General features: G+C 41.6%; 1 pseudogene; it reads left to right on the top strand.

The window, feature by feature from the left end:
• The first annotated feature begins 9,710 nt into the window (after positions 1-9,710).
• LOC102838874 overlaps positions 9,711-26,652 on the top strand; it is a 32,442-nt pseudogene continuing 15,500 nt past the window's right edge.

The raw sequence follows: 26,652 nt of genomic DNA, 5'->3' as shown, positions 1-26,652 counted from the left end.
ATAGTGGAGGCATCCTTGGACGTTTCGCATTAGATAATGACGTGTGTGTGTGTGTGGGTGGGGGGGGGGTTAGAGGGCAGCAACCCCTCCCCCCACCTCTAACCTGTCGGCTTCAGGAAGTGCGGACTGTCTATCCCCCACCCCTGGAGGCTCTGGCTCCTCCCAGAGGGAGTTGAAGGGAAGCCTGCCTCCAGCTGCCCTAGCTGGCGGGCCTAGCTTAAGGCCAGAGGCCATCGGAGGAGGGAGCGCAACCTAGTGGGAAAGAGTTGAGATGGAACATGGCAGTGGGTGCCCTCTGTCCCTCAGAATTACTTTAAAACCTAAAGAGACTTGACCTCTGTAACTTCCCTAACTTCTCACTCCCTCCCTCGGTGACCGCTGTGCCTGAAAGAAATATCTAGAATCCGTCACTGTCATGTATTGTATTGTCACTTAAACCGTTTGTGACACAACAGTGAAAAAGACGGTGTCCTTTCCCCTTCGGAGGAGTTCATTTTGATTTATTTTCTTTTCATTCCTCACTCCAGATTAACACAATGAGGTTTTAAGGACATTTTATGATACTTATTTTTAGAATAGGCAAAACTTTATGGTGCAAATTGTGGTTCTGACTGTTAAATGCTGGCTGGGCCTGTTACTGGCCCCTTTAAGGTTCAATTTCTTCCACTGTAAGATGAGGGTTAGTGTTTATAACCTAGAGGTTTAAATGAGGCAGATGTTAAATACATAGAAAATTGCTTGGCAAATAATAAATACTCAAATTATTAGTTGTTTTATTTGCGGAGTCATTTTAAATTGGACTTTAAAGAATGCCCAATTAAAACATTTTTTTATAAGAATAGAGTCGGGAATAAGATACAAGGGGATTTCAAAAGTTCTTGGAAAATGGAGTTAAAAAATAATGGAGTTTATCCACAAACTTTTTGAAGGCCACTAGTGTGGCATGCCTATAGGGGTAAGCACAACAAGGTCACCTGTTCAGACTCACCAGCTGCTCCTCTGAAACCCTACACAGGGCTGTTAGAAGAGGGAACCCAAGACACTTAACAACAACAGTATATTAAAGGGGTTATGGTGTAGTAGGCTGCTAACCACAACGTCAGGGAGAAAGATGAGGCTTTCTGCTCCTGTATAGAAAACCCTGAACAGAGTCAATATGAGCTGAAACTGATGTAAAGTCTCACAGAAACATAACACTATGTTAAAGGCCTCCTGGTATGGTGCTGTTGGATAAGCACCAAATTGCACAAGGTTGGTGGTTCTAACCCACCAACAGCTCCTTGGAAACCCTATACAGAGTTGCTTGGAACCATGTCTAGGGCATTTAAAAATAACAGTGTTAAAATGCATTTTAAAGAAACTAAGTTTACTTCAACATCTAAATAAGTGAAAATACAACAATATTTTAAAATTAGGAATTACACCTGAAATGTAACAACTTAAGAAAACAGTAAGAATTTTATGTTTTATCCTGTGATTCACAGTCAATGCAAAGGCTTTGTTTTTGTTATTCATCAAACTTCAGTGAATTACCTAACACAACTGACTCAGCCCTGGTGTGGCGCTGTAGGCTAATGCTTCAGACTACAAAGTCTTTTGAACTGCGAGGTCGGTGGTTCAAGCTCACCAGCTGCTCCTTGGAAACCCTATATGGGGTCATTATGGGTTGGAATTGACTCAACGACTCAAAGGGCACTTAAGGACAATGATGACTGACTCAGAGAAGAATATATGTATAGAACAATATTTTAAAAAATTTCTCCTTATTAGAAGTTTCCAAAATGCATAGGATGCGGATTTTTAGTAGTTTAAAAAGTGATTTGAAAATGATCCTTTTCCAATTCAATAATTTATTCAGTGTAGTCTCATTAAATTGTTGGTTCCAGATAGGTAAGAGTAGAAGCTAACCCTACATAAACCCATTGCCTTTGAGTCAAGTCCGATTCATAGAGAGCCTATATAGAGTTTCCAAGACTGTAAATCTTTACTGGAGCTTAAAAAAAAAAAAAAAAAGTGTTTTGGTTGTTTGGTTGTTTGGTTGTTTTTCTCCAAAGCACAAAAACTACAACTCACTCAAGAATGCAGTTGCCAAGTTGCCATCTGCTATGGTTTTACTGCATTTTCATTAGGGCCAGGATCTCCGCCTCCCAACTTAAGCTTCCCTGGCAGACCTGTCCATCTCCTTCGTAATTCACACCCAGGCCTCCTGGCTGGACCACCCTGCTCAGTCCCAAACTTTAATTTTGAAAACCATTTTGATATCTAATTGTGAATTTCCATTGTAACTGATGGTACAGATTTAAATTTCAGTCACTTCTCCTGCCCTTCCTCCTCCTTTATTTTGCATCCTAAATTGCATCTACCTGTGAAAGGCCCTTTATCAACAACAGTGCTTCAGAAACCTTAAGGAGCTTCCAAGTCACCAGGGGAGCTTGTAAATTTCTGATTCTGAATGTGGTCTGGAGGAGACCAAGATTCTGAATAGACACCAGTGTAGTCTGCATACCTTGTGGCCTTTTCTAAGCCTCTGATGCTGATTTAATGGGTCTCACTTGGTGGTTATGAGTCCTGGGGTGGTGCTGTGGGATAACTCACTGGATCACAAGATTGGCGGTTCCAATCCACTAGCCGCTCCTGGGAAACCCTCACAGCACAGGGTTACTATGAATAGGAACCCACTCCATGGGCCTGAATTTGGCCACTTAGATTTGCTGATTTTATCCACACAGCTCCAGGACCTCAAGGCACTCTGGTCTGTGTGCTTCTCACATCATTATAAGACCATCTGGACTGATCTCAGCTGCTTCTGAGGGTGAGGGGCAAGGGTTTCATAAAAGTTCGTTTTTTCAGTTTTATTTTGAGATTCATAATTTATAGATATGAATCATAAGTTAACGTATGATAGTGTTAACTGTGTTGCTCTCCTTCACATTTTCTTTCTTATTCTCAACTTACGAGGAAGGATGTTACAGGGTGCTATTGCGTCAATTGAGACTCATAGGGACCACACGTGTTACAGTAGAATTGCCCCATAGAGTAGTCTAGGCATTAAAGGTAACCAACAAAAACAAACCCACTACCATCACTGCCCCATAGGGTTTCTGAGGCGCTACGTTTTTATAGAAGCAGAATACCACATCTTTATCCTGTAGAGCCGCTGGTGGATTTGAACTGCCAGCTTTTTCGCTAGCCGTCTTACACTTAACCCACTGTACCACTAGGGCTCTTTCTTTGAAAGATCCAAACCCTACTACTATGAACTTGATTCCAACTCATAGCAACGCTGTAAAATAAAAATTTCCTCCTAGTGTCTGTCTTAGTCTAGAATATCTAAAGTCTCACCTTGCTTGTGTGTCATTGAGTCAGTTCCAACTTGCACCTTAGAAAAGAAATAAAAATATATGAGTAACGTTTCCTTTTAAATTTTTTAGTAGCCAGGTTAAAAAGTAAAATGGAATGGGTGAAACTAGTTTTCATTTATTTAATTTAACCCAAAGTAGTAGAGCATGTGATATAAAACTTGTTCATGAGATACGTACATTCATTTTTTTAATTAAATCTTTTAAATTCGGTAGATATTTTATACTATAAAAATCAAAACCAAAGCCACTGCCGTGGAGGTGATTCTGATGCATAGCCACCCTAGATAAGATAGAGTAGAACTGCCCCCTGGGGTTTCTGAGACTGCAAATTTTTATAGGAGCAGAGACCCTCATCTTTCTCCTGAGGAGTGCCTGGTGAGTTTGAACTGCCACCCATCCTGTTAGCATCCCAGTGCTCAGTCTACAGCTCCGCTGGGACTCAGTATTCTATACCGTATTGTTGCTAAGTGCCCTTAAGTCAGTTCCAACTCAGTAGCATCCCTATATAACATTTCTGAGGATCTGCTGGTGGGCTTGAACCACTGGCCTTTAGGTTATCTGTTTAGTGCATATCCTACAGTGCCACACAAGGACTCCATTCTATACTATTGTTATGTGTCATCTAGTCAGTTCTGTTTCAAAACCTGTATAGGGTTTCCAAGGAGCGGCTGGTTGGTTTGAACCACCAACCTTGTGGTTAGCAGTCCAATGCGGATCTTACAGCACCACACAAGGACTCAGTCTGTATTATGTTGTTGTTGTTGTTAAGTGCTGTAGACTCGGTTTCGACCCATAGCGACCCTGTATAGGGTTTCCAAGGAGAAGCTGGTGAACTTGAACTGCCGACCTTGCAGTTCAAACTGCTTTGCAGTCTGGCACATTAACCCACAGCGCCACACCAAGACTCCGATCTATATTACAGAACATCTCAATTTGGACTAACCACATTTCTAGTTCCATGTGGCTTGCGTATTTGGCGACATAATTCTGATTTGTGCTTTGAAGTTCACAATGTCAGGCCTTCAGATTCTTCTCATTGTTTATTTCTTGTTATTTTTTTTTTCATCTGTTCTATTGAGTAGAGTAAGCTGTTAATTTCAAGTGCACAATTCTGTGTGTTTTTTAAAATGTACATGTACAGATGTGACCCACCAGCACCTTCATGATATATGGAGACATTTCTGCCAACCCAGAAAATATCTCTGTGCCCCTTTGCAGTTTATCCTTGTCATACTCCTGGGCTCTTGTGTCCACTGATCTGCTGTCCCATGCTATAGCTCTACTTTTTCTAGAATTGCATATAAATGGAATCATACAGTAACAGATGTTTTGTGTCTGGCCCCTTTTGCTTAGTCTGAGATTTTTCCTACTCAGTTTTATTGTTTAGTAGTATGTCATTGTTCCCACATGTCACAATTTCTTCACCTGTCTGCCAGATAATGATTCTTTCTAGTTTTTGCCTGTTACTAAAGCAGAAATGCTTCCCGTAAGAAAAGTAATGTAAACCAAGCATATAGTTGACTGAAATGAATATATTTATTTGTGTGTGTTTGTGTGTGTGTTGGTAGAGGTGGAATGGGCCTTGAATTATAATTTATGATTGGTTATGTGCCCTTGAGATGGTTCCAACTCATAGTGACCCTATGTATAGGGTTTCTGAGGCTATAAATGTTACAGGAGCGGAAAGCCTCATCTTTTCTCCCTTGGAGAGCTGCTAGTGGATTCGAACTGCTGACCTTGTGGTTAGCAGCCCCAGCTTGTAACCTACTACACTACCGGAGCTCTTTGGATTATAATAGTAGCTATAATTTTTTTTAAATATTGCAATTCTTTAAAAATATTGTTGTTTTTCTTAAGGGCCTGTCAAGTTGATTCCGACTCATAGCCACTCTGTATAGAGTGTTCAAAGAGCAGCTAGTGAGTTTGAACCACCAATCTTGTTGTTCAAACCTACCTTACAGTCAAGTGCCACACCAGGACGTCCTTTTAAGTATTAACAGTGTCATAAATAGCATATTTCCATTGTGATATTCCATGCCAACATCAAGTCCAACTATAAACTCAGCAATAAACTATTCATTTTATTCCATTATAAACTTAACTACTCATCTTTTGTGTTAATTTTTGTCCTAGGCTCTGGTATGTGGAAGATCAAGGGAGATTAGGCCTCTGCCTGAATAATGCTAATTTAACAAAGGCAATAGACCCTCATAGTTCACTGTGCTGAGTAAGGTGACATGGGTATATTGCTGTTGTTGTTAAGTGCTGTTGGGTTGGTTCCGACCCATAGTGACCCTGTATAGGGTTTTTGAGGAGTGGCTATTAAGTTTGAACCGCCAACCTTAAGATTCAAATTGACCTGGAGATTGATAGCTTGTCCTACAGCGCCACGCCAGGACTCCATGGGTATATTAGAAATGGTTAACTAACCAACTAGATGACCAGTTCCCACAGGTGTGATTAATGTTATTTATCATCAGTCTCTCAGAAGCAATATTCTGTACTACCACCTAGTAACACCAACTACTTTTTCAGCGTCCATTAATTTACTACCAGTTATATTTTGTACCTTGAAGTCCTTAAGTGGCTCAAATGGTTAAATGCTCCTCAGATGACAGGCTTGGCAATCCGCTTCCAAAAAGTCACACTTGAAAAACCTTTGGCTCACTCCTGCTCTGTACACACGGGGTCACCATGAGTTGGAATCTACTAGATGGCAACTAGCAACAACATATTGTTGTTAAGTGCCATCAAGTCGATTCCGACTCAGAGCCACCCTGCACAGGGTTCCTGTTATTGAGAGAAGGAAGAGCTCCAGCTATGTAACTGGATAGCTATTCAGATACTAGCTTCGCTACTCGAACTAACTGCGAACCTCTCTGGGACTCAGTTTATACTATGGTGAAATGAGGTCTAAGGGCCACTCATAGTGTTGTTATAAGGAATTGCTAACTTATTACTTGCAACTAATTAGAACATCTCCATTTAACTAGTGAGCTTTCAATAAATGCAGTGACCCATGAATAACAAGGGTTTGAACTGCGCAGGTCCACTTATACTTGGATTTAAAAGACCAAACAAACAATACAACCATGGAATGCTAATTATCTCCACTTGTGCATTTTTATTGTGTTTAATGTTATATTTTAAACTCTGAATAACAACACAGGACCCATAGGAAGTGCCACTAGTGATAATGGGAGAGCAGAGCGTCCAAGAGGCATACAACAGTCATGACATTACAAGAAAACACCGATCCTGCTTGTTAAGTACTATAAAGGTCCCCAGCTGCGGTTGCCCATCATTTCAAGATAAATGAATCCAGCACCGGAACATTATTTTTATAAAGAGGATATTCATGCCACCATTATCACAGCTCTGCCAGCAGGTGTAAAAACCTTGCCCTTTTGGCAAAATACTGTTATCTCATATTGAAAATGCAGCTTTTATGTGGGGGCAGGATACTTTCTGCTCCCACAATGATTTACAGCCTCAGAAACCCTATACAGCAATGATTTACAGCCTCGGAAACCCTATACAACAAGGATTTACAGGCTCAGAAACCCTATACAACAAGGATTTACAGCCTCGGAAACCCTATACAACAAAAGCATTATATCCTGTAGCTGTGAAGAGCCATCGAGTCAGTTCCAACCCTGCATAGGGTTTCCAAGGCTGTAAATCAGTGAGGGAGCAGAAAGTCACATATTTCTCCTGCAGAGATAAAAAAGCACAGACCTGTGTTATTCTACAGAGCCGTTGAGCTCCCCATATAATACATGTTGTTAACTTACGTCGAGTCGGTTCCGACTCATAGCAACTCTGTATAGAGTTTCCAAGGAGTGACTGGTGAGTCGAACCACCAACCTTGTGATTCAAACCAAACCTCCCGGTCCAGTGCTTTATCCCACAGCGCCACACCAGGACTCCATATAATACTTGGTTGGTGGTGGTTATGTGCCGTGGAGTCGGTTCTGACTCATAGTGACCCTGTACAGGGTTTCCAAAGCTGTAAATCTTACGGGAGCAGAAAGCTTCATCTTTCTCCCGCGGAACAGCTGGTAGTTTCAAACTGCTAACCTTGTGGTTCGCAGCCCGATTCATAACCACCACGCTACCAGAGCTCCTTATACAATATAATACATGTAAATTATAAATTTATATAATACATATAAATACAAAATATGTTAATCGACTATATTATTTTATAAGACTTCTGGTCAAGAGTAGCCTATTCATAGATAAAGTTTTGGGGAGTCAAAACTTACATGTATTTTCCACTATGCAGGGGATCAGTTCAACTGTCTTTGCTGTTCATATTACTAAGCTGATTAATAGATTCAGGACCTGCAAAAGCACCAGAAAGCACTAGATGGCAGCACTGAGGTGACAGTGTCTCTGCTCACTAGATTGCCCCAAGGCCCCACAGATTTTGTGTGTACATCTGCAACACCTTCTCAGGCCCGTTCCTCTGATGAGTGTTGTTATTGGCAGGGAATTTGATGTTTCTCATCCTAATAGACCCTTATGTATGAAGAAAACTAGTACAGGTTACTGGGCCTGGTGATCTTGAACAGTACTCCTAATGACCTTGTTTCACTTTAATATACATTTGTCTCCCTTTTCTGGGGGACCAACAAGAGAAAAACTACAGAATGTACCCCTTCTTAGCCGTCCTATAGCCTGTCCCATACGCGAGGGCCATGGAACCAAGCCTAGCGGTACTTATGTTACATGACTTTTCCTTAATTGCCCAGACAAGACTCCCGTGCAATAAGAGCAAATAACTTTCAGTGAAATGATGTGATTCAATGCTGGAAGCAGTTTCAAAACAAAACAAAACACAGTTAAGAAACTGTTTTTATTAGTATTCTCGGTGTGATTTAAGATGACAGTAATATAATTTAGGATACCCTAGAAGTCCTGGTGTGGCACTGTAGGATAAGCATGGGACAGCTAACCACAAGGTTGGTGGTTCAAACTCACCAGCCCCTTCTTGGAAACCCTATACGAGGTCACTATGAGTTGGAACTGACTCGATGACACTTGAACAAGTAGTGCAAAGAAAGAATGCTGGTAGGACAAGTTCAAATCTGCCAGCCACTCCTCAGGAGAAAGTTGATGCTTTCGGTTCCCATAAAGATTTACAGCCTCCCAAAGGAGCTCTGGTAGTGTAGTGGTTACGAATCGGGCTGCGAACCTTAAGGTCAGCGGTTCAAAACTACCAGCCGCTCTGCAGGAGAAAGATGAGGCTTTCTACTCCCGTAAAGATTTACACCCTCGGAAACCCTGTACAGGGTCGCTATGGGTCGGACCCGACTCGATGGCACTCAACAACAACAACAACAAAACCTTATACAGGTTCGCTATGAGTTAGAAACAACTCAATAGCACCTAACAACAATACCAAGTAGTGCAAAAGGAGCCCTGTGACTCAGTAGTTAAGTGTCTGGCTGTAAACCCAAAGGTTGGTGGTTTGAAAGGTCAGCAGTTTGATCCCACCAGCTGCTCCATGGGAGAAAGATTTGACAGTCAGTTTCTGGAAACATTTGTAGCCTTGGAAATCTTTTGGATCAGATTCCTGTTGTTGCTCCATAGGATCACAGTGCAGGGACCCCAAAGGATATACTCCACTCCCGGCTTTTTTTTCTTGATAATAGTAGGTCCCTGTTTAACTGCTCACTTCTCTCTCCTTTATCTCTTATAAGTTAAAAGATATTGCAGGCTACACCCCCAATGAAACTTCCATTCAACTGATTGGATGCTCATAGATTTCATCAAGAAGATGATTACATTATATCAGATCTCATCATGAGGCATTGTTGTTGTTAAGTGCTGTCGAGTTGATGCCAACCCATAGTGACCCTGTATAGGGTTTCTGAGGAGCAGCTGGTGAGCCTGAACCACTGACCTTTGCAGTTCAAATTGCTTTGCAGTCTGGCGCATTAACCCACAGCACCACACTATGTATTAACTGCTAAAGCACTGAGAATCCTGGACCACTCAGCTTGGCAAAAACTTGAAAAAACTGTCACAGTTGAGCTGATAGTAACTCAAACACAGTTCTTGTTTCCCAGGGCCTCAGCTTGTCCTTCCAACCGGTATAGTAAAAGAAAGGAATTATTGCTCTGGTGGAAGTGGTTCTGTGCTGTGGAGTCCATTCAATTACTGCTCTAGAAGGGTATATACGTTGGTATCTAATATGAGCTGGAGTAAAGCATTTAGAATTCTAATGAGAAGCTCTTGTTACTTCTGATGTCTGACTGTTTTTTCTGGACAATCAGCATTCCTTCGTTCCCCTTCCATTCGTACACTATTTCTTTTCTGTCTATCTCTCTGACCAGGGTTCTGTCAACAGGAAGCACCTCTGAAGTCAGGCTAGGACAGGTAGGAGGAGGAAGAGTAGCTACAATGACTTCAGCAGTATTGGTGGATATACGCGATGAGGTGACCTGCCCTATCTGCCTGGAGCTCCTGACAGACCCTATGAGCCTAGACTGTGGCCATAGCTTCTGCCAAGTCTGCATCACAGGGAACAGCAAGCAATCCGAGGTCAGCCAGGAAGGAAGAAGCAATTGCCCGGTATGCCGGATGAGCTACCACCCTGGGAATCTCCGGCCTAATCGACACCTGGCCAACATAGTAGAGAGACTCAGGGAGGCAGTGCAGGGCCCTGAGAAGCAGGTGAAGATAACTCTATGTGCACACCATGGAGAGAAACTCCAGCTCTTCTGTAAGGATGATGGGAAGATCATTTGCTGGCTTTGTGAGCGATCTCTGGAGCACCGTGGTCACCACACATTCCTCGTAGAGGAGGTTGCCCAGCAGTACCAGGTGAGAGACCAGGATGGAGGGAGACAGGGAAGAAGAGAGTCTTTGGCAAAATATTTTGACTTTTTCATCCTGCTCTGATCTAAATTTTTATACCTCCCCTTTACCTAAAGGATGGACCTAGGAAAGGCCCAGTATAGAGACTTTCTTACTTGCTGCTCAAGATCAGCTCTGTATGACTTTTTGAGCTGAGGGGGTTATTGGGGATAGAAAGAGGAGGCCATGGTGGATTGGGTGTGAGGGGTATGTGGGCAATGATAGTAAAGGACTTAATGTGCTTTGGAATCAGGTTCTTTCCCTGTGAGAAAAGTTCCCTCCCCTTTCTACAAAGGATAGAAGGTCTTCTCCATTTTTCATCCCAGGACAGGACAGCCTTCTTCTGAAGCCAGCATAGTCTTTACCCCATTCTCTCAGTGTGTAGGCATTAAGATAATGGAAAGCTTGACCCTGCTTGATCTGATGTGTTCCTTCTAGGAGATGTTCTTAGAGCATTTGAAGAAGCTGAAGAAAGAACAGCAGGAAGCTGAGAAGCTAACAGCTGTTATCAGAGAGAAGAAGGCATGCTGGAAGGCAAGAGAGATTCTTCCTGAGGGCTTCTTGGGACTTGGGACAGGAATCTGGGAAGGTTGTGGAAATTAAGAGCAAAAGGAACCCTGATCACTAATGTTAAGCTAAGAACTCTTTTTTGTCTAGTCCTTCACTACAGCCTTTCCAACCCCTTGGCTTTTGGAGATAGTAATGTAGAAGAGCAAACAGGGCCAAAAGTGGTCTTTAATTTCCGACTCTGAACATGGTTTCTCAGTTTCAAGCTCTGAGTCTTCCTGAGAAAGACAGGGTAGCACAGACAAATAATTCTAATCCCACAATTCAAAACTGGTGGGAAGGGAGGGAGGCTGATACAGAGACAAGGGGCTAGGGTGACTCCCTTGGGTGTACATTTTACCCAGGAATTAGTCTGTATCTAGAAGGTCTAGACAAGGCAGCCAGAGGCTGATGGTTGGGGAAGAGCAAAAGGGAGAAACAGTTTCTGTAGGCTTGCTCTACCCACCCCTCCCATCTACTCCTCTTCATGAGAGAAATGCTCATGAAGTGGCATGTGCCCCAAATACAAGAACAGTACATTTTATTTTAAACATCTGTGTTCATGATACCTGTGGCTGATTTGCTGGAGAATGTATTAATCTGGAACATAAAAGAAAGATCTGAGCAGATGTACAGATTTGGGGATCTTCACACCTGTGTGTCCTAAAATCAAGAGACTGGATAAAGTCAGGAAAGGCAGACTAGATAGAATGTTAAAGGAGGTGAGGTTTGAAGAACAACCATATTTAAGCTTGTATCTTAAGGAGCCCTATTGGCTCAATGGTTAAGTGCTTGACCTTTCTCTCTTTCTCTTCCCTGTTCTTGAAGAATCAGATGGAGCCTGAGAAACACAGGATCCAGACAAAGTTTAATCACATGAGAAGCATTCTGGACAAAGAAGAGCATCGGGAACTCAGAAAGCTGGAGGACGAAGAGAGGAAGGGGCTGAGTATTATAGAAGAGGCTGAGATTGACCTGGTGCAGCAGAGCCAGTCCGTGAGAGACCTCATCTCAGATCTGGAGCGCAGGTGTCAGGGGTCAGCAATGGAGCTGCTACAGGTAAGTGTCATGGATGAACCCCCAATGTGAGATTCAAGAAAAAAGAGGTAATTCTGCCTTCTAGGATACACAACTGACATCTTCTGGGACCCTGAAAGAAATTACCTTTGTCCCTGTAGTCCTTTCTCCTGTCAGAGGTAATGAGCAAAGCATAAAATCAGTAAATGTCCTAATGTTAAGGAAACAACATATTTTGATTTGTTTTTTTTTTTTTACTTATAAAGGTGATATAAAAAAAAATTGTTTGGTATCATAGAGAAGATCCAGCATATCTAATTATATTTTATAGCATAGTTTATCAACTTTACTATTATTGATGTTTGGGGCCAAAGAAGTATTTTTTATGAGACACTCTTCTGTACATTATAAGATGTGTGTCCACATCCCTGGCCTCTTCCCACCAAAAGCCAATAGCACTGCCTTACTTGCGACAATCAAAAGTTCCTCCAGAGACTGCCAAAGTCTCCTAAGAGCAACATAATCCTACCCCTCCCATCACCTTCTAAGAGCCGATGTTCTATTAGCTCTTTTTGTCTCTGATAATGTTAGTAAGTTGTCAATGTCAAAATGGTGTGGCCAAGGGTATCTGACCTCCTCTAACTTTACAAGGGAGAACGCAAATCAAGATCAGTTGCCCAAGCGTATCCCTATGAAGCTGAGGTAAAAAAGCCACTTGTCTCCAACCTTTTTGCTAATTCTGACACTGAGCTATCCTTCCCACAACAATTCTACTTCTCTGCTGGGTTTGATCATTTGTTGCAGTAGCCACACACAACTCACATACCATACTCACAATTAGGGAGTTTATTGGGGAAGTAAGAGGTTATAGTTCAATATCAGAAAGGACTCAAGATACTGTTCTACTGTTGTTTGGTCAAGACAGCTTCTTAGTTATGCCCACAGGTATGCCTCTCTCTGGTCTTAAACTCTTAAACCAGCCAACCGCTGCTCTCCTCTGGCAAGTGCTACAAAGAGGCACCCCACTGAGCCCACTTTCTTGCTACATGGCCTGGGAAGCTCACTGTTCTGCCTTTTGCTGGTATCCTGCCAGACTCCTGGTTCTGCTACCATCGTGTCTTTGCTGCTCCTTCTCAATGTCTCTCACCATTTCTAGTGGTCCATCTCTCTCTGTTCTGGATCTAGGAGATTCCCAACACAGGGCCCTGGCCCAAAAGGACATGTTCCACCCCCATCTCTGGTGAAAGTGAGGTCCCCTCTAGGTTGGCACATTCTCAGCCTAGTGGATGGCAAAACTGATCAATCCCCTTACTCAGGGATTTATGCATTTTGGGGAATTATTAGTAATTCTGATATGCTTTAGTCAGGTACCTCTTCATCCAGCTTTAGTCACAGGTAAACACGTGCTAGACTCAAGTTTTTAGAGATGGCTTTTTTTCTTTTCATTTGGTTTCTTAGTGATTCTTTATGTAATACCAGCTCTTTGCTTTCATTCTTCTCTGAGGCAGAATTGTTGAGCATGTTGTAATAGAAGTTTGAATAGGTCTTTTGGGGCATGAAGAAAACTAGTGTGCCAGTATGGAGGTGGGAAGGACAAGGAGTCTAGAAGGACTTAATGGAAGAGTTTGACACTGAGGTTGAAAATTAATCTTTTGTTTTCTAAATAGAATGAATAGTTTGACTTTGAAATTCAGGCATGAAGTAGCGTGCAATGTTTTGGTGTCTTCAGGCTGGTTTTTGTTTTACCTCCTACTCTTTACTTGTGAAATGAGCATTTCTTTATTCCTCTTTAAGGAACCTTGGTAGCACAGTGACTAAAGCACTTAGCTGCTAACCCAGAAGTCAGTCTTTCAAACCCACCTGCCGCTCTGCAGGAATAAGATTTGTCAATCTGCTTCTGTAAGGAAACCCTATGGTTCGACCCTGTAATGTCACTGAGTCAGAATCAACTCAACTGCAGTGGGTTTTGTTTGGTTTGCTTGTCCCTAGTACTAGAGTTGTGGGTAGTTACCTTCCATCTCTTAATGCTTCTCATTCTCTGATCTCAATACTGTATTTTCATCTTATTCTTGATGATAAGTTGCCCTAAAGCTTTCTCCTTCAACCCTTTGTTCTCCTCGAACTGTAAAAATGACTTCTTAAGTCCAAAGGCACCGGGCCAGGCACTTAGTATGACTGTCCAATTCCTATTTTAACTTCAGTGTTATCTCACAATGTTTCTGGAAACTCTCCCATCATAGACATATTCTTCCTTCTGTTTTTCATATCTGTGTAAGTGACAGTGTTGGTCATATCTGTGTAAGTGACAGTGTTGGTCATTAATAGTTGATAGCCAGATGTACAAGTTTTACAATATGAACTGTGAGATAAACTCAACATAAGAGAAATGCTCATGAAGTGACATGTGCCCCAAGTACAAGAATAGTACATTTTATTTTAAACATCTGAGTTCATGATACCTGTGACTGATTTGCTGGAGAATGTATTAATCTGTAACATAAAAGAAAGATCTGAGCAGATGTACAGACTTGGGGATCTTTACACCTGTGTGTCCTAAAATCAAGAGAATGGATAAAGTCAGCAAAGGCAGACTAGATAGAATGTTAAAGGAGGTGAGGTTTGAAGAACAACCATATTTAAGCTTGTATCTTAAGGAGCCTTGTTGGCTTAATGCTTAAGTGCTTGGCTGCTAAACCAAAATATCAGTGGCTCAAACCCACCAGCAGCTTCACATGGCAAAGTACGCCTGCAAAGACCTCAGCTTAGGATATCTTAAGATATTCTACCCTGTCCTATAAGGAGCTCTGGTAGCGTAGTGATTATGAATCAGGCTGCAAACCGCAGGGTCAGCAGCTCGAAACTAGCAGCTGTTCTGTTAGAGAAAGGTGAGGCTTTCTACTCCTGTAAAGATTTACAGCCTCAGAAACCGTGTACAGGGTCACTATGAGTCGGAACCGACTCCATGGCACATAACCACCACCACCAAGGTTACTGTCAATTGGAATTGACTCACCTGTGCACAATAACAATGACTTGTACCCTTGGCAAGTAAAATAGAAGGGTCTCAACAGAAATTATGGCTTAGGCACCTGAGGTAGGCACCATGTGTGGCAAATAGTAGATTATATACATTTATAACGGTTATACATATGTACATACAAAATTGTCAAAAACAATGGTACAATGAATGAATTGAGTGAGTTTTATCTTGATGGTCCCACATGAGTTTTCAGGGAAAGTTTGCCTGAGTTCTTATCCTTACTATGATACCTCCACATTGAGGCCATCTTGATTCCTATCATGTCACTGAGTGGTGGGAAGGGGATGAGCAACTTGGATGAAGCTTTATTAGAGGTGTAATGTATATTACTTCTTGCTTTAACCTGTCTCTTTCTTTCCTAGGATGTAAATGATGTCACAGAAAGGTATGTGTAGGAAAACAGAGTGGTTCCCTTTTATTTTCAAGAGATTCCTGCACCCATAGAGTTATGCCTCATGGCCATTGGGGAAGAAGGGGGGAAAAATCATTTGGTGGAGAAGATTTGGGGTTGTCATGTTTTCAGTTACTTATCTATAGTATTTTGGGGTCCCAAATATAAGGACTTCTAGGGAAGGAGAATTTGGGTAATGGATGTCACAAAGTGAGGACAATAGTTCCGGAAGAATAAAGGATTTCACTCAGTGGTTTCTATAGTTCCCTGTCACGTGAGAGCCTTTGTAATGGCTTCCTGCTTTGATTGTAGAAGTTTGTTGTTCTGTACCTTTGAGTCGATTCCGACTCACAGTGAGCCTATGTAGGGTTTCTGAGGCTGTAAATCTTGACAGGAGCAGACAGTCTCATCTTTTTCCCTCGGAATGGCTGTTTCTTGTTACCTCAAGGGAAATTCCTATCTGAATTGTTTCCTAAATTCTGAAAATCAGCTCTTGGGGCAGTTGCCTTAAACTTGCCTTTCTCCCTAGCTTTAGAATAGGTCTTATTCTCCAGTTTTCCTCAGATTCCCTTTTTTTTTTTCCCCCAATTTTAGTAAAGACAGAAGCATGTGATGTAAGAAGAGTAGTTTTAGCCTTGGCACAAACATTTATTTTCCATCACATGTTCTAGAATCTCTTAAAAGAAAGATGACATTTATAGTCTATTCAACTTCTTCACAGACACGTGAAGTCCAGAGCCTGTTGTCCCTTCTGAAGTCTTTCTTTTCATCTTGGAGGTGAAGACATGTCCTTTCTCCAGTAATAGTCCCTGAGATGGTGAATTCTAAGATGCTGTTCCAAAGGCCTTATCCCCTTTATCCTCTAGGAGACCCTGGAGCCCAAGTTCAGCAGGGAGGCCTTCAACTAAAAGTCCCAAAGTGGGAGCAGCCAGTTTGGGGAACTTCTGCCTATCCACTCAGAAAGCTGCAGTCCCATGTTGAGCCTTGGGAATTTATATATAACATAACACTGGAATTTAAATCATTTTGTACCTTTTAGAAATAGCAAAGATTTCCCCAGCCATCATTTAATTTCATACTACCTCTAGAATTTATAGATGTAGAAGGAAAACCATTATATTTTCAAAAGGGAGGTGGGGAAAGTCAGATTTTGAAAGATTAAGTCTTAACCAAAATGTATACAGATGATGAGAAGCTTCTTTCAAGTTCAGTTGTCCTGGTTCTAGTGCTAGAACTCTTTGCACAATGACAGTGTTTCTTCAGGACAACATGTTGTTGAAGCACACCAGTGGACCTGGGAGATGTGGGAGAGGTGCTGGAGGGAACCCAGGATTAATAGAACTGAGGTTCATAAGATCTGTTCTCCATAGGAGTGAGTTATGGACCTTGAAGAAACCAAAAGGTCTTCCCAGCAAGCTGAGAAGTGCATTTCGAGCCCCAGATCTGAAAAAGATGCTGCGAATGTTTAGAGGTGAGGAGAATTACTAAAAGAGTTTGGGTGGGGGTTTACTGCAGTGGTAAGAAATAAATAGGATCGAAACTGTATTGGGTTAGATGGGAACAGTGGAGAAGAGGAAGCAGTATAGTGTGCTGAAGATGGTGTTTGCATAAGGTGAAATAAAATAACCAGTTCACCTCCTCAAAGAATTTCCTCCCACTCTCCTCTTTAATGCCATCGAGTCTATTCTGGTTCATAGCAGCGCAAGTCTGTAAATCTGCATAGGACAAGAAAGCACCTTTTTCTGTAGAGTGGCTAGTGGATTTCACTGCCAACCTTGGGATTAACTCTCTAGTGATAATCCTATAGCACCATCAGAGCACCCCTGTCTAGTAAGTTAAAAGATATTAGTACTAAAACCTGAGGTTCTATCAATGCTGACTTTTTATCATTACAGAGCTGACTGATGTCCAAAGCTTCTGGGGTAAGTAGAAGCCATGACACCTTTGAGCTGACATGTTCTGATCCCTTTCACATGCCCCATCCCAAACAACTGCCCGCCCCAACATGCATACACCCACTCTGAGGTATGAGGTATCAAAATATACCTCACAGAATAACACTTCCTCTCTGTCATTTCCTATGGTCCCTCCTCTTTATGCCACAAGACATATGTACTCATTCGCCTGTGCTGATGCTGTTCCTTTTCCCACAGTGGACGTGACTCTGAATCCACAGACGGCTAATTTAAATCTTCTCCTGTCTAAAAACCGAAGGCAGGTGAGATTTGTGGGCAATAAGCTGCCTGGGCCATCCTATCTGAGAGAGCACCATGACTGTAGTGTCCTGGGCACCCAGCACTTCTCCTCAGGAAAACATTACTGGGAGGTAGATGTGACCAATAAGACTGATTGGATCCTGGGAGTCTGTAGCATTTCCGTGGTACCTGCATTCTCTTGTTACCAATATGCCAACAATGAGAATGTCTGCTCCAGCTACCAGCCTCAAAGTGGATACTGGGTGATTGGGTTAAAGCATAAGCATGAATATAGAGCCTATGAGGACTCTTCCTCTTCCTTGCTCCTCCTCATGACCATGCCACCTCGGCGCATTGGGGTTTTCTTAGACTATGAGGCTGGCATTGTCTCTTTTTATAATATCACAAACCATGGCTTCCCTATCTACACCTTCTCTAGATTTTATTTTCCAACTCCTATTTGTCCATATTTTAATACCTGTGACTGTGTGGTCCCAATGACCCTGCGGAAACCACGCTCTTGAACGTACTAGTCCCACCAGTCTCTGTTTCTTAATCTTTCTATAACAGAAATGCCACAGGTGGGTAGAGTTAATCAACTGAAATTAATTTTTTACAGTTTAGGAAACTAAAACTCTAACTTCAGGGTGCCTGATCCTAAGGAAAGACTCTTTGTCACTGGAGGAAAATCCTTGCCTTAGTTTCTCTAATATTCTCTGTATTCCTTAGAGCTCTCCCTATGACATGATTTTATCCCATGTTCCTATTTGCTTACTAACTTCTGTGCCTATTTTGCTCCTTTTTTATCAAAAGTGATTGGCTTAGGGTACACTATACACTGGCTCACAATGGCAGTTCGAACTGCAGAGTCAGCAGTTCAAACCACCAGCTGCTCCTTGGAAACCCTATACAGTGTCACTATGAGTTGAAATCAACTCAGACAGCACTTATCAACGACAATAATACGCTGTATTGCCTCGTTAGCATAACAAAGAAAACCTGGTTCCCAAATGGGACTGCAAACACAGGTGTAGGGGTTAACATTTATAGCAGATATTTTATTGTAATAAAATTCAGAGACCTAATGCAATCTCTGACACCACTATTTCTGAGAAGTGCCCTCTACCTTCAGGTTTATCTGATCCAAAATCCCTTCAGTCTGCACCTATTTTTCTATATTCTCAATCCTTTCTCTTTGAACATATACTCAGTTCTAGAATATATCCAGTGGTGAAAGTAGACACCCTTGACTGATTAGAGATCCTTTTAAATGGGAGAGAGGGGAACTCTGAACATTTTGTATAAAGCACTGTATTTGATCTTAATAATATGTATATTTATTATTAATGCATGGACTCAAATTTAAGAAGTTTACTTATAATTTGTTATCAATTTTTTGTTTGCTTTTGTACTGAATGGAAAATTGAATGTCAGCCTATGCTTTCTCTGTCATAATGTGACATTTTAATTCTGTTAATGTGGTTAAGTGCAATGATTTGTTTAAAATGCTAACCACCACAAATTTTTGAAATAAAGCATTGCTAGTCTCCATTTATTGGGCATATCTATTGCAAAGACCTCTTTAAAGTGTTAAATACAAAGATGTTACTTTGAGATCTAAGGTGTGCCTGATTCAAGCCCTGGTGTCTTTAATTACATCTTACGGATGCAGAAGCTGGACAATGAAAAAGGAAATCCAAAGAAGAATTAATACCTTTGAATTTTGGTGTGGGCAGAGAATTTTGAGTATACAGGTAGTTCTCTGGTTACAAACTTCCAATTTATGGACAACTCCTATTTGTCCTTTAAACCGGTTCTGCCACGGCCAATAAAGTGAAATAGCAATAGAAGTGAAGTTTTATAATTTAGTAGATTCAGCATGGTACCCCGCATGGGAAAAATTACAAGGCAAAGCCGTGGGGTGGGAGAATAGGAAGAGGCAGTCCTGAGCCCTTTCAGAAACCTGATGCCTGAGATTGAACCATTGGCAGACTGTAGGAAAGCAAGATACATTCAAAGCATCAGGACAGCGGTGCGTTCTCAAAATCTGAATGCACAAGATTTGGTTGCTATGCAGCGTGTATGCTACCCTTCTATAAGAGGGAAGTTCATTTCTAGCAAGGCTTAGACCATAAGTTTTCCTATTATAGCTATCTTTCTGTTTCACTATAATTAAAAAAAATTCAGAAACGCTTTCTTGACCATTGCTGAACTAGGCAGAACTAGTTTAAAGCCCTGACACGTTCTTAAAGATACACTTAGGAATGAATCTTATTCTTAACCTGAGTACTGTCAGAAGAATGGACAAGTCTGTCTGAAAAGAAGTACACTTAGAATAGATGCTAGCGAGCCTTACAGCACTGTTATCAGGAGAGAACAGTTCCGAGAGAAGAACATTATGCTTGATAAAGTAGAAAGAGGGCAGTGAGAATAGTACATAACCAGGCTGTATTTCATTGTGTTGTACATGGAGTTGCTGTGAGTCAGAACCAACTCCAAGGCATCTAACAACAACACACTCTTCATTTATAATACTGGATTTGTTTTGTTTATATATCATTTAAGATTTTCTGTTGTATTTATGAAAGACATTAGCCTATTCTTTTGCATTTATTCTGTCTTTGTCGAGTTTTGTTGTTGTTAAGTGCCTTCGAGTCGGTTCCAACTCATAGCAACCTTGTATGTATAAAACGCAATAATGAGTAAAGAAATTGCTCTATTTGTGAATAAGTGTGCATGTGTGCATACGTATACATGGAGCACAGAGGCTCCATAGGGTAAGCACTGTGTACTACAAACCACAAAGTTGTTGATTCCAGCTCACCAGCCTCTCCACAGAAGAAAGATGAGGCGCTCTGCTCCTGCAAAGATTTACACCCTCAGAGACTCTCTATAGGGTAACTATGAGTTGGTCCTGACTTGAGGGCATTTATTTAACAATAGATTTGTTGTTGTTGTTGTTGTTATGTGCCGTGGAGTCAGTTCCGACTCATAGCGACCCTGTACAGGGTTTCCAAGGCTGTAAATCTTTACGGGAGCAGAAAGCCTCATCTTTCTCCTGCGGAACAGCTGGTAGTTTCGAACTGCTGACCTTAAGGTTCGCAGCCCGATTCATAACCACTACACTACTATAGATGAATAATATAGATGGATGGATGGATGGATGGATAGATAGATAGATAGATAGATAGATAGATAGATAGATAGATAGACAGACACAGACAGACATACAGATAGATTGAATGCTAACCATTGTATATTATGGTAACTAAATTCAAACTGAAGAAATTATAGCTTAAAGATAATAGTATGAATGGATTTTAAAAATGTAAGAGTAACTCTTAAAAAATATAAAAAGAAAATATATTTTCCAAATGACTTTAAGTAAAAAGCAGGAAAGAGAAAAATGATGAGTCTTATATAAAGCTAGAATGGGAGTGGGACGTAAAGAGAAAATACAGTTTATATCATACACCTTTTCTTCTTTTGCCCAAACTCAAACAGCTAGTAATTGAGCTGCTGTAACTTTTGATAGGGAGGTGCTATGTACTTCTTTCTGTTTTTAGCTCACTGACTGGTGTGGTGCCATAGGATAAGCAATGGACCTCAAGATCGGTAGATCAAATTCACCAGCTGCTCCTCAGAAACCTTATACAGGGTCATAATGAGTTGGCACCAATTCAATGGCACTCAGCAACAAGGGCTTTATTTGGGAGATAAAATGTGTGGAGTTCTAAAGGCCAAATGCATCCTCCTCATCCTGATCTGCACGTGGATTGAAAGAATTAAAGGAGATAGCTGGTAGACTGAGGTCCATGGGGCTGGCAGAAGATGGAGAGGAAAGATGATGGTAAAAATCCTGAGATGTGGCCTGGAAATCCATATGGCACCCCAATTATCCCAAAAGTGATTTGTCAGCAATCAAGGACAAAGGCCACAGGATTTTTGGTAAAATCAAAGTATGCTTCAGAAGTCCAAAGAGAAGCTAGATCCATGGAGATGATTCAAATCAGTAGACTGACTTTGGGGCTTGGACACAACTGTGGAAGTTAGGAAAGCAACTCCTGGGTGCTTCTTGCTAGGTGCTGTATGATGAGTTTGAATTGCCAACCTTGTTGCTGTTGTTGTTAGGTGCCGTCGAGTCGGTACCGACCCATAGCAACCTTATGCACAGCAGAACAAAACATTGCCCAATCCTGTTTCCACGCTTGAGTCTATCGATGCTGCCACTTGGCCAATCCATCTCGTTGGGGGTCCAACCTTAACTGTCCTAAAAAGCAGAAAAGGTAATAATAGGGTTTTTCAACCTTAGAATTCAAATGTTAAGGCAGTTTGAACCTGCAAGGTCGGTGGTTCAAACTCACCAGCCACTCCTCGGAAACCCTAAAGAGGGTCGCTATAGGTTGGAACTGGCTCAATGGGACTTACCAACAACAATAACAATTCCTTGTTGTAAGGATGTCCTGTGCATTGTAAAATGTTTAGCAGCATCCCTGTTCAATGTCCAGTAAATACCAGCAGTAATTCTCAAGTTATAACAACCAAAAATGCTCTCAGACATTAACAAATGTCCCCTCATGCCCTTTCTCTCTTTGGCACCGCTGACTGAGCTAAGGCATTGCTATGCTGCTGATTTGGCCTAGAAGCTCCACCTTTCTGTCAATACCATGAAATTGACTTCCCTTTCTCACTGAACTCTTCCAGAGGAACTATTACATGGGAACCAGGCTGCTGGTTTGGTAAGTGAATCAGGACCACACATGCTCCTGGCCTGCCTTCAACACTTCCACACTTAGAACATCTCACCCAGACCTAAGGTACTTGGGAGGTGTAAAGTGGGGGAGATGGGGATGAGACTCCAGAAGAAAGTACTGAACAAATTTTTTGTTGTTAAGTGCCTTCTAGTCTGTTCTGATTCAGCAACCCTGTATAGGGTTTCCAAGGAGCAGCTGGTGAGTTTGAACCTTCAACATTCAGTGCAAATGGACTTTACTGTCCAGTGCTTTATCCCACAGCACCATTTGTACTCCAGAGGCTGCGGACTTCATACTGTGAGTGCAGATGGAAGAAAGCCCCAGCCTGGAGAAGGGCTCCTACAAAGGGAAAATTTGAAGAAATGAAGAACTTGTGTATTTCCTAGAGTGACCATTATTTTTCCAGGCTAAATCTAAGCCCATGCCCCTCCTGTTGTATAGTTTTTATTTTCTGTCTTGCTGACAGCTGTTGTTTTAGGTGCCACTGAGTGGGTGCCAACTCATAATGACCTTACACACAATAAACTGAAACACTGCCCGGTCCTGTGCCAACCTCACAATTGCTATGCTTAAACCTATTGCTGCTGCTTTGTTGATAGGAAGACAAAGCACTTTTTTTTTCTTCTTTTTAAGAGTAACACCTTGTTTTCTTCCTCGTTTTCTCCTCACAGAAAAGAGCTATTGGCATAGGCCACTGTGTCCATAGGCCACTGTGTTCATAGGCCAGATTCCTAATATAGGGCACCAGATAGAATGAAGTCTTGGAAACATGGATAGAAACAATTTGGAAACTAGTTTGTTCACTATCATTCTGGTAAGCAACCTGTGGCTGCTCTAATATGTTTTCAGTGCTTGACCTCCCTGAGGACATGAGATTGAATGATGTGATTACTTCCTGCCTCTGAGCTGCCACCCCCACCCCTACCCCCCGTTTTGTCCCATGTTCTTTGGGAGGCCTAGTCTCAGGAATCTACTTGCACGTCCTAAAATAGACTTGTTTACTCCAGTGTTGCAGGGGCCAGCCCTACACGAAGGGGTTCCAGGAGGCGGACCGAGGATTAAAGTGACAGAAGACTCAAGTTGGTTAGTCGAGGGTGCTTTATTATTCTATATTACAAACTTATATACCATTTCTATGAGAAGGTGCAAAGAACAGATCATACATTTTTAGTTAAATGATTCGCAAGACCTTTAGCTAAATCACAATACTATTGACATCATTCCATGAGAATATTATGTTGGAAATCAGTATGTGTAAAGATTGGTTTCTTAGGTAGGGAACACAATTTCTAGGATAATTATAAAGATATGGATTAAGAACTACATACTACAATAGTCACATACTTCAGAGTAATTTTCTTAACTAACTTGTTTTTCTACTATACAGGTCCATGTGGTCTTGGCCCATTGCTGATGGCTAGCAAGGTCTTCCTTGTAGCTCTCTCCAAAGTCTTCCTTGGTTTAGAGAGCTACCGCTAGGTGGGCTATACACACTTCCCTTAAATCCTCCTTGGTGTGATGCTGTGGGTTAATGCATTGGACTACAAAGTCTGTTTGATCCGAAAGTCAGTGATTCAAGCTCACCAGCTGCTCTTCAAAAGCCCTATACTGGGTCACTATGGGTGGAACTGACTCGATGGCACTTAACAACAGCAACAATTCTACAGTAGCACAGAAAACAGTGGTGTCCTCACATACTTTAGAACTTGTTCTTCATTATTTTGCCTTTTAGACACAATTTTCTTTTGTATGTTTCCTCAGTTCCTTACTGTTTTCCCTTGCTCAATGCTTGTTTTCAGGGATTTCTGAATTTCTCAGAATGAGTCCTAAGGTTTCAATGGTCTTGTAAAGAAATTTGCTCCATCAGTTGATGCTGCTATGCCCCATCTTAAGCTCACTTTGTGAGCAATTTTTACCTTGTTTGATATGTTACATATATTCTTACATGTGGCAGTTCTGTCCTATAATCCCATTTTTCAGATGCCACTGTAATTGCCTTCCTGTCAGTCTTGCCTCACTCTTGTAAAGAATCCATTTTGTCCAGATATTGTCTCCTTAGAGTCTGTCCCAGGCTCAAACATAGAATGAAATTGATTCATACACTTTCTGGATTTAATTTGTGGAAACTAAAGCAAACTTCTAATGTGAGAAGTATCATGTACTTCCATTCAGTATATTGTTGTTAAGTGTTGTTGAGTTGGTTCTGACCATAGCCACTCTGTATAGGAACTCTGAGAAGCAACTTGTGAGCTTGAACTGCTGACCTTGGTGTTCAAACTGACTTGCAGTCCAGCGCATTAATCCACAGGGCCACACCAGGGCTTCATTCAATATATAATAAATATCAAATATATTGTTGTTAAGTGCCATCAAGTTGGTTCCAATCCATAGCGACCCTGTATAGCATATTTGAGACTGTAAATCTTTGCTGGCACAAAAAGCCTCATCTTTCTCCAGTGTGGCTGGTGGGCTCAAATTGCCAAACTTGGGGTTCACAGTCCTGTGCTTATCCTACAGAGCTACCATGCTCATCAAATACGTATAAGAGCTTATATTCTAATAAGGGAAAGATTTAAAAATAAAACCATAACTGATACCATTTATAAGAAGGTAACAAATACTAATGGGTAAAAAAAAAAAGGTTATTGTGTTGTGATAAAACTTTATTAACATGAGAAGAATGCAGAACAATTTTAAATTCTCGTGAAATCCAGACTTTCTGGAGTCATAGAAGCTAGATGAACCCTTCAAAATTACTACCCCGAAATATCCTTTTTCTTTAAACTTAGTCTTCTCAAAACCAAAGAGTACTACTTGCTTAGGTGCCTGTGGAGTCGATTCCGACTCATAGCGACCCTGTACAGGGTTTCAGAGGGTGTAAATCTTTACGGGAGCAGAAAGCCTCATCTTTCTCCCATGGAACATGCTGGTAGTTTCAAACTGCTGACCTTGAGGTTTGCAGCCCAACTTGTAACCACTACACTACCAGAGCTAGTTTACCTTAACTAGTAAAGAATGCCTGATAACAGTAACTCAAAAGTTAAGATAGGAAACTTAGGGGGCCGAGAGTTTAGTTAATGGAGGAGGAATAATTAGCAAAAGGAGGGTGAGAATGGTTGCCCAACATGAAGAATGTAACTAATGTCACTGACTGCTAGTGGAAAAAGTGTTGAATCACTGTATGTTTTGCTGAGTATATTCTCAATAACAACTACAAAATAAAATAATGGTTTTGTTAGCATGGCCCTTGAGTGCAGTGGTGGGGCCACTCCCTATGTGACAGGCTCTGGCTTTCTAGCACATTCTTCCTTCTGTGGTCATTATGGAAGCAGCTACTTAGACATCAACTCCATTTAGATCCACAGCCCCATGGCTGTGTTTTGTTCTGTCCTCTATACATTTCTGGGAGTCCTGATGTGTGATGTACTAAACTGCAAAGCTGCTTGAACTGCAAGGTCAAAGGTTCAAGCTCACCAGCTGCTCCTCAGAAACCCTATACAGGGTGGCTATGGGTCAGATTGACTCCCCGGCACTTTACAACATCAACTCAGTTTTAGTTGGCTCCTGAATCCCATACCCCTGGGTGGCTCGCAGCTTCAGTCATTAACAGGAGTGGACATTATAGCATAGAAGGCCTGGTGTGGTGCTGTAGGATAAGCATCAGAACATAGTCAGTTTGAACCACAAGGTCAGTGGTTTAAACTCACCTGTCACTCCTTGGAAAATGTATACCACATCGCTATGAGCCAGAACAGACTCGACAGCACTTGACAACAACATAAATCCTTGGTATCTATGCCGTTGGCTGGATTCCAGTTACCAATCCACTGTCAGTGTTGTTCCTCATCAGGCTCCCTTCATGGATGATGGGGAAGTAGGAAGTTTTTTTAGGTCTACATTGATCTCTGTATACATCTCATCATGCTTCGGCCCTTTCGTTTGTAGACCATGGAGAAGATTTATAGGTTGGCATATATCAGACATCTTTCTTTAACCATCAAACCTTTGCAAGCTTGATACTGGTTTCCTGGAGCTGTCATAAATTACTGTAAACTAGATGACTTTAAAAGAAATTTATTCTCTTATAGTTTCAAACTTCTTGAGTTTTACACAATCACAATCCTGTTTATTTGCGCCATACTTACCCTGCCATCTAGGAGTCTTTGAGCAAGATGAGCTTCAAACTTAGGTCAGGAAAAATCCAGGGAAGCAGTGCAATGGATTCAAAAATCCTGGTGAACCTTGAGGAGGAGGTGACTGGCCCATCTACCAGGGGATCTTAACAAAACCCCTGAGTCTAAGCCTGCATCACTGCAAACAACAAGGAGGCAGCAATTGGCCCAGGAGGGAAGCATCTGTCTTGTTTGTGAGATCAGAATTCATGGTCTAATCAACATCTGACCAACATAATAGAGAGACCCAGGAAGGTGTGCACTGTGGAAAGAAACTCCTGCTTTTCTGTCAGGAAGACAGAAATGCT

This window comes from Chrysochloris asiatica, unplaced genomic scaffold (assembly GCF_000296735.1).
Source record: "Chrysochloris asiatica unplaced genomic scaffold, ChrAsi1.0 scaffold00140, whole genome shotgun sequence".
Lineage (NCBI taxonomy): Eukaryota > Metazoa > Chordata > Mammalia > Afrosoricida > Chrysochloridae > Chrysochloris > Chrysochloris asiatica.
The sequence above is the reverse complement of the archived record's forward strand: the minus strand, read 5'-3'. Positions and strand labels throughout refer to the sequence as shown.